We start from the raw sequence: 9463 nt of genomic DNA, 5'->3' as shown, positions 1-9463 counted from the left end.
CCCATAGCTTTTCCCTTCAGAAATGTCCCATCCAGTCCAATGAAAGGTCTCATACCATCCTTAAAACCCATTTCAAAGCATGAAAGCAAATATACATTCTTAAGAACTCCCTCTTACCTTCAAGAAGAGCATCTTTTGACAAATAAATTATTATATCACTTCCAGCATTACTAATCTTCAATTCATTAACATAGCTCTCTAGCTTGTTGTACTCATCTTTAAAGAATTCCTTGTAACTTATTCAAAATAAGTGTTTTTGCTCTCTTGCATTTATCATAGTTTGCATTAGGCTCAAATGCAGCTCTCAAATCATCCCTCATCTCTTTCACTTTATATTTTGGATTGTCTTGTAACTTCCTCTTAAAATAATGTGCAATAGTGAAGTATTCAACAATACTATTATCATAAATTATGATTTGGATTTAGTGTCTTGACTCTAATCCCTGGACAGTCCTTATCCTTAGAAATTAGGCAAACAAATGGACAACCTACGTGACACTCATACCTAAGCCTTATTGTATCACTTTTTTAAGCACTATCTTTTTCTTATTTGCCATAGCATACAGTTTTAGACACTTCCTAGCTTCAGGAATATCCTTAAAGCTCATATTTTTATCTAGTTCTTTGTAATCCAGCAGCCGCTCAGGTATACTCATACTTCTTTGAGTTGAAATAAAGTCTAATTCATCCAAATCATAATCTGAAGAATCAGAGTCAGATTCACTATCAAACTCACCATCTATTGAGCTATAATCAGTTGCAGCCTCATGGTCAAGTGCAACATCATCAGGTTCATCCTCACCATAATGCCAAATATCAGGTACATTCACTGCCAACTCACAATCCTCTGCATCAAATGTATCAATAATACCGTAATCACTACAAACCATTCCTAACATTTCCTAATGCCACTATCCCCATCAATTTCATAGTATCTACCAGAAGGAGCATATATAATAACTTGTTGAACCCCAACAAAATATAACTTAGTGCAAAATTTATTAACAATATCTATAAAGGATAAATGGTCAGAGTCATAACCTTCCCAGGTATGTAACAACTTCTTAGTCTATTTGATTTGTGGCTCTCTACTCCATTCCCCACCATAGTTAAATATCATGTCCAAATTAACCATAGTCATCTGCAATCAATTGACATATTAAACAATTAGCAGCAAAACAATAAAATAAACTAAACAACAATTTACTAATCGATATTATAAAATATAGTCGAAAAGAAACTAATAAAAAAATAGCAAAGCAACACTCAAAGAAACTAATATAAAACTAGTGAAATAATATTCCTAGACAAAGGGACAGAACACAGTTCAAAAACCTGGATGACAAAGCACATAAAGATAACCCGAACCACCAAATCAGCCTTTATGATAATACAACCACATACAATAAAACAACTAATAAAGTTAAAGCCTTTAAGACAAAATAAACTATTATATTATACATTCGGGACCACCATCACATGCATATACAAATACAATAATCCATAAAGTTAAAGCCATATTTAAAATCCCCCGATCTGCTTAAAATGTTATACTTTGTAGTGAAAATCATATAAAAATAGGACTCATACACGAAACCTCAACCTAAATGACAAAATCTGCTAACCCTTGATATTTTAATCACTGAAACCAAACATTGAAAAACTAAGTTTTATCAACTGAAAAAAATCTTAAGGCTAAGCTTTTACTATGGTAGAAAATTAATTTACCTTTAAACCATGAAAATCGGCAGATTGTAATCGGTGGTAAAAGTGAGAGTCGCCTGATTCTTAGGTAAGTAAGGCTAGAGTGAAATGAGGTTTAACCCTTTCGTTTTAACATTTATCTCTACGGGATATGAAGGGGGTTAGCCAGCCAGGGCTGAACGGGTCAGGGATTCAACTGGGTAGATGGTTAGGTTGTTTAAGATTAAGCCATGTGTCCCTCAAAAAGTGTGATGGGGGTAAGAATATTAAAATAGATAACATTAGGGATAAATAATGTAGGAAAGTATAACGACGGGTACTAACAACTAATTATGTCACGATTCTAAACCCGGACCAGGTCGTGATGGCGCCTCTCGTGAAGACAAGGCCAGTCGACTCTTTTCCATTTCAGTTGAAAATAATTAATAATAAGAATTAAGTCATTTAACATAATAAAACCCCAAAGTACGGTGAATAGTACAAGTTCGCAGAAATACAAAACCAACACAGCCCGATACCGGGGTATCACTAGTCATGAGCATCTAAAATTCCGAAATAATCAAGATAAGTATACAGAGTTCAATACAAAACTAAAACAAGGAGACATAAGATAGGGAAGAAGCTCTGGGCTGCAAACGCCGGCAGCTACTTAGAGAATCCTCGAATCCGCCTGAGCTGGAAAGATCAACACTCGGGAGTGGGACCAGATGCGCCTGAATCTTCACACAGGGTGCAGGGAGTAAAGTGAATACTCCAACTCAGTGAGTAATAATCATAAATAAAGACTGAAAGCATAAAATCACGTAAGGCACATTATAGGCTATAATAAAGCAGTAAAACAGGTAAGAACAATGGTTTAGTAAATATATGTAAAATCGTATAAGTTCAGTTTAAACTTCAAGAAATGCCTATTCAACAAATAAACAGGTAAATGACAGACAAATAATACCGATAAGCACATAAAGGATTGCCTCTCGGGCACAATGTCAACAATACCTGCCCCTCGGGCTATATCTCACATCACAATAGGTACCTGCGCTCACTGGGGGTGTGCAGACTCCTAGAGGGGTCCCTTACGGCCCAAACGCAACATCAACCCATCTCGTGGTATCATCACTAGGCCCTCAGCCTCATATCAACAAGTCATCTCGTGGCGTATAAATCTAAGGCCCTCGGCCTCATAATCATAGTCAATGTTTTCTCACAACATAGGCCCTCGGCCTTACTCAGTCAAAATCTTCACAAGCCACTCGGGCAATAGTAAAACACGATTTCTCAGCCCAATTATCATTTAAAAGCTCATTTAAGTGTTAAACATAGTAAACATGGCTGAGTATGAAAACAGTGAAATATAACATGACTGAGTTCAAGTATAAAGTCAAAACAGTGAGGAAATATCAATAAAAGCCCTAAAGGATTCAAATAGTAGGCACGAGGCCCAAATATGGCATTCAGCCCAAATAATGATGATAGCAAGTAGATTTCAGTCAAATACGCGATAAAATAATCATTCGGGCCGGACTAAGTCACAATCCCCAATAGTGCACGACCTCACGCTCGTCATCAAGCGTGTGTATCACCTCAATATAGCACAACGATGTGTAATTTGGGGTTTCATACCCTCAGGGCATCATTTACAATCATTACTCACCTCAATCCGGTCAAATCTCTAGCCCGCGATGCCTTTGCCCTCGAATCGGCCTCCATTCATGTCGAATCTATCCAAAATTAGAATCACTGTGTCAAAATATGCTAAGGAAACGAAGATACAACACAAATCCCGAAATTAACAAAACCCGACCCCCGGGCCCATGTCTCGGATTCCGATAAAAATCACATCAATGGATTCCTTATCACTCCCCGAGTTCATACATACCAAAAGCACCAAAATCCAACCATAAATGACCCCTCAAATCCCAATTTTTTGGTCTCCAATTTCAAGCCCTAGTTCTTCAATTTTTAGGCTTAAATTCCATGATTAATTAGGTAGATTTCACATTAGAATCGAATTTTAAGTCCATGAATCTTACCTCCAAGTGATTCCCCTTGAATCCTTCTTCAATCCTCTTCAAAAAGCTCCAAAAACGCTCAACAATGGAAGAAATAAACCTCAAAATCGCAGACAAGATGACTATTTAAACATTCTGCCCAGGCCTAAAATCCTTCTTCGTGAACATGGTCAAAGCCTCGCGTTCGTGAAGCACAAAATAACCTTGACCAAAATTCCTCTTTCGCGATCGCAACCTTCCAATCGCGAACGCGATGCTTTACTCAGACCACCCTTCACGATCGTGTTACCCCTCTCGCGAAAGCGATGAATAAAGTACCTCAAACCCAGCTGACTATTTTTCTTCTACGCGAACGCGGTCCATCTCACGCGAACGTGATGACCAAATGTCCTGCCCTTCGCGAACGCGTAGCCTTCCTCACGAACGCGAAGGCTTAAATCCTAGCTTCATCAACTGACCCTTCGCGAACGCAAGGACCCACTTGCGAACCCGAAGGTCATTTCTCTGCAGCACTGACCTGCAATTTTTTGCAATTCCAAACTTCATGGAATGGTCCGATTGACCACCCGAAACTCACCCGAGGCCCCCAGGACCTCAACCAAATATGATAACATATCCCAAAACCTTATTCAAACTTGTACCAATCTTCAAAACATCTCAAACAACATCGTATTCAAGCCTAAGTTTCCAAAATCTTCCGAATTCTGCTATTGATCAAAAACTCAACCAAACCACGTCCGAATGACCTAAAAATTTGCACACACATCCCAAACGACACAATAGAACTACTGAAACTTTCAGAATTCCATTCAGACGCATATAACAAAATCTCACCTATCAACCGGAAATCGCCAAAACTCCAATTTCGCCAATTCAAGCCTAAATCTACTCCGGACCTCCAAAACTCATTCTGATCACGCTCCTAAGTCCCGAATCACCTCCCGAAGCTATCTGAACCATCAGAACTCACATCCGAGCCCTCTAACACATAAGTTAACATCCGGTTGACTTTTCCAACTTAAGTTTCCTCAAAAGAGACTAAGTGTCTCAAACCTTACCAAATCTTTTTCGAACCCGAGCCAACCAACCCGATCCCTTATAGAACTGCACAAAGCAATAAGAAGCAAAAATGGGGGAAACGGAGTGGTAACTCATGAGACGACTGGCATGGTCATCACATCCTCCCCAACTTAAACAAACATTCATCCTCGAACGAGTCAAGAAACATACCTGAAGCCTCAAACAAGTGAGGATATCTGCTCCGCATCTCCTGCTCGGTCTCCCAGGTGTTGATACCCAATTTTTTCCTATATGTTTTCAATATGAAAAATACCTTCAAAATAGCATATGTATGCATATATAAGCATGTCCAAGAGTTTTATTATTTTTCCATAATTTTAAAGGTTTTAAATTGATTTATTTCCTCCTCTTTTATCCATAAAATCCCCAATAATTATTTCCAAAATTATTATTTTTGTAATTCTTCTATTGGATTTCTATATTTATGCCGAAATATGGCTAAGGTAATTCTTACATATTTTTTGCATTTAGTATTTTTCAAAGCTAAATTGCACATAATTGCAATATTAGCCCTTTTAAGGTTTAATTAGGTTTTATATGCATAAAATTGGATCCTGTATTTTTAATTGCTAATTATGTATTGTAAATCATTTTAGCATTTTTTATTTATTATTTTTAGAAATTATCCACTATTTTCTATAAATTAAATGGGGAAAAATGGATTAACTTATAGCCAAAATTGGCTTTCAAATCTAGCCTAAATGAAACAGACCCCCAACCCAATTAAAAAACCCACCGAACCCAAGTCCAAACCCAAGCCATACCCGACCCACCTACCCCATTAAATCTTGATCGTTGATCATTCAGATCAACGGTCCCCATTGCCCCGTCCTAAATTAAACCCAAATGACCCTCCCCAAACCCACTCATTCTTCATTCACTCAACCAACTCTCATATCTCTCTCTCTCTATCTCTGGTTCTCTCTAGAACCTTCTCCCCTCCCTTTATCTCCGATGAACCTCATCCACCTTCTCCGACCATCTCCTTGCTTGAATCCATGGTGGTCTCACCACCTACCAGCCTTATGGCTCCCTCTTGAACATGTGTCATCGTTTTGAGGCCTTCAAGTGAACCATAGCGGTTCACTCGCCTCCCATGGTTTCCCATGCCATTTTCCGGCCATCCATGGCCGTTCGAGTAAGATCTGTGACTTTTCCGGCCAAACCAGTAACTTTTCAAGGTTTTCTCACCTTCTCTGGGTTTTCTGAAACCCTAACTTTAACGATTTTCCGATTTTCTTTCAGATCTGTCTTAGATCTGTGTATATTATGAACCTTTTGGTGTTTTCCTCAACGGTTTTTTCGATTTTTTCAAATTGACTCTCCGTCTTCAAGATTAGGGTTTCTTATCCTCTTTTAAAAGACTTCTCCTCTGATTTTCAGTATTGTCATATGATTTTACTATGTTTAAATGGTTTATTTATGGTTTCTTCTACCTAATTCATCATGATGAAAACCCTATTTATTTTGGTTCTATCCAGGGTTTTGGAACTGTCTTTGTTTATTTGATTTGCGTGTATACCTGTTTCGATTGAGTTCTTTATGGTTAGATCCTTTTCTTTGTTTATCTTAACTAATTCTGAGTTCTCACCGCTTTTTTAACTCATCTCTGTTAAAACCCTAATTTCTTAAAGATTTCTTCACTTGTTACTATGAGTTTTAAAGACTCTCTTTACTTGTTTCTGTGTGTTGGCCTGATCTTCTTTACCTGTTAGGTTGGTTTATAACTCTGGTTCTATGTGTTAGCCATGACTACTTGACTTTGTTGATTGCCATGCTTCGAGTGGGTTCTTTTTACTACTAAGTCCTTAGCCTACTCATGCCACTTTTGTATGTTTGTGTTCATCAAGTTTGCTTCTTTTGTTGATATGGTTGACCTTGCATGTCTGATACTGTTCATTCTTCTCTATTTATATGTCGAAGTGCAGAATCATGATTCCCTCTTGATTGATCCTGATTTCCTTAAGTTACGGTTTGATTGCAAGGTTTTCTCATAAAACCCTAAAATTTTACTTGTTTGTTTAAGTTGATTGATTCCATTCCTTTATTTGTTGTGATTCTTCATTCAAGATGAATCCTTTCCCCAAATCAGTGTATTTATGTACTTAGACTCAATCATATGCCCTATACTTTTACTACCCCTTATATGGTAAAAACCAATCTTTCTCAAACTGATTTTCTTTCCTTAATTATCCATGTTAGTATCCGTTTAAGCTGTAATTCCTTGATTAAAAGGAAGTACTTGTATTAATTGGATTTTAATTGTGATTACTTCCATAATTGTGCTAAACCTTTATTTGTTACGTTATTTTTTACTTATTTTCAAAGCTATAAATACCCTAAGTCTTTCATTAACAAGACGAACTTGGCTTTCAAAAATCCCTCTCTTACTTAAAAATTTTGTGCTGTTCTACCACCATTGGCCGGCTGCAAGCCAAGGCTAATCATCTGTAAGCCTTGGTTCTTTCACTTGTTTAACTCTATCTTCACTGGTGTGTCCTAGTTCAATTTAAAGCCTCAACAACAATATGTTTCTATTCCTGCATCACTTTTACTTCTGGCCTGCTTTTACTTGTGGTTTTGTTATGAAGCATGCTAACATGACTCCCCTTCCTTTAAATTCATGTGATTCAAGTATGCCTGGATGATTACATTTTCTTACCTACTGTGTACTTACCATCTTGTGAATCCCAAATCCCCTATCCCTCCTTTATGTGTTTTATGGCTTGGTTTGTGATTATGCCAGTGTCCAACTATCTTTGAGCATGTCCCTACTAGTCCTAATATTCCTGCTGAGGTCAGGTGTTTGTAGTCAATATATATGTATCCCCAAATCCCCTTTTACCCCATATGTGATTATTGAATTCATTCATTTGCTGTGTGTGGTCTTACATTGAAGTGTTTGAACTCTATCTTATTAATACAACTTTTTTCAACCCTTTCTGTTACTGATTGCTTTCAAAATGGACCTGTCAATCCAGTTTTTAAACAAACTCCTTTCAAACATGTGTCCTGCACTTTCACTATACTCTTAGACCACTAGGTTCTGCCCCTTTTGTGTGAGCCTTGCCTTGGGAGCCTTGAGCTCCCTCTGAACTTGGACACATGAAAGCTGGCCCTTCCACACTGCACTTACTCAGTCTTGGCTATGAAATATGGGTGTGAGCACTGCCCGGGATCCCTTGAGGTCCTTAGGGAACTCTGACACACCTAAATATGAGGAAAAACTATGAAACAATCTTGGCACTTGAGGTGATTAATTACATAACTCAGAGAGGAAGTCCTAATCAGGCTTCCTATAGTGTAACTTCTTATTTTTATTATATAATTCATTTCAACGTTAGTCTATAATAACTTGTTGTAAACAAGTATTGGGGTTGATTAGTGAAAAGGGAAGGGGTAGATATGCATGATATAGTCGTTAAGGGTAGAAAACATGTTATTAGGTTTATGTTCCTAATTGCGCAATAGAAACCATGCTTAGGGTTCATACATGCATTAGAAATCATGCTCTTAGGTCTCATGTTTATTGTTTCGGCATGTACACCCTTACAAAATCATGTGCTAAAGTCTGCTAATAATTAGCACTTTACTATTATGTTCAACGCTGCCATGTGCATTTAGAAATCCCGCTCTTAGGAAATTCCGCAATCTTGCCATGTGCATTTAGAAATCTTGCTCTAGGAATTCTGCATCATGAGTTTTATACATGCATCTTAGATACCATGTTTTAGGATCTCATTCGCACTTGCATTCACACTTAGTGTAAACTGCTGATTATAAAAGAGGTAAAAACAGCTTCACACTTGATTATCCTGTTTAAAATAACTGGTGATAATCTCTGCATTCGTATCAACTAGAACAGCATGCTCTTAGGATAAAATAATTTCCACTGTTTTAATAACTCGGAATAATTGTTGCACATCACTTTACACCTAGGCAAGCCTTAGGTAACTGCTTAAATAAAAATAGAATTGTCCTTGCTTAACTGCCAGTATGTTAAAATCAGTAGGCAAGCCCGATTCAGACTTCTTTTCTGAGTCATGTAATAAATCTAATTCTGTTGTAATCACTTAGATACCATGCCTTAGAATTCTGAATTCAGACTTTATCTGTGTATGAGTCATGTTGTCTATATGCATTACCTGTGGAGGTATACTTGAGCCTTTCGTTTGTCTTCCATGCTCCCTTTAATTGCAGTCCTATGTGTTCTTGTTTGTCGCCTAGCATTTTTGCCTTTAAACCTGCTGCCTAGAACCTCCCTCATAGGATAGAAGTCCTAAATTCCTCCAGGACTGGTAGGAAGGGACGGGTTGCATGTAATAGGGGTTGATACCAACCCTCGCTTTAATCACCTTTACAGGACGGGAAAGGGTAGATATGGATATGATGACTGATGCGTTAATACCACGTGTAGCCCCTCTTTGAGGAGTGTTATACAGGGTATTGCATTGATGTGATCTATATTACAAGCAAACCTAGGACACTCCTTTACATTCATAAGCATGTTTTAGATTGTAATTCTTTTCAAAATTTTGCCTTTGGCTAATTATTTTTCAAACACTTGTGTATTTAAACTCAAATCCCCTACTATTTGAGCCATACTTGTTTATTTGCTAATTACACAAATTCACAAAAACTGTCTGGCCGGGAACTACACTAGTGGATCC

The sequence above is a fragment of the Nicotiana sylvestris genome, chromosome 10, assembly GCF_000393655.2.
Source record: "Nicotiana sylvestris chromosome 10, ASM39365v2, whole genome shotgun sequence".
Classification (NCBI taxonomy): Eukaryota; Viridiplantae; Streptophyta; class Magnoliopsida; order Solanales; family Solanaceae; genus Nicotiana; species Nicotiana sylvestris.
Note: the sequence above shows the minus strand (reverse complement) of the source record.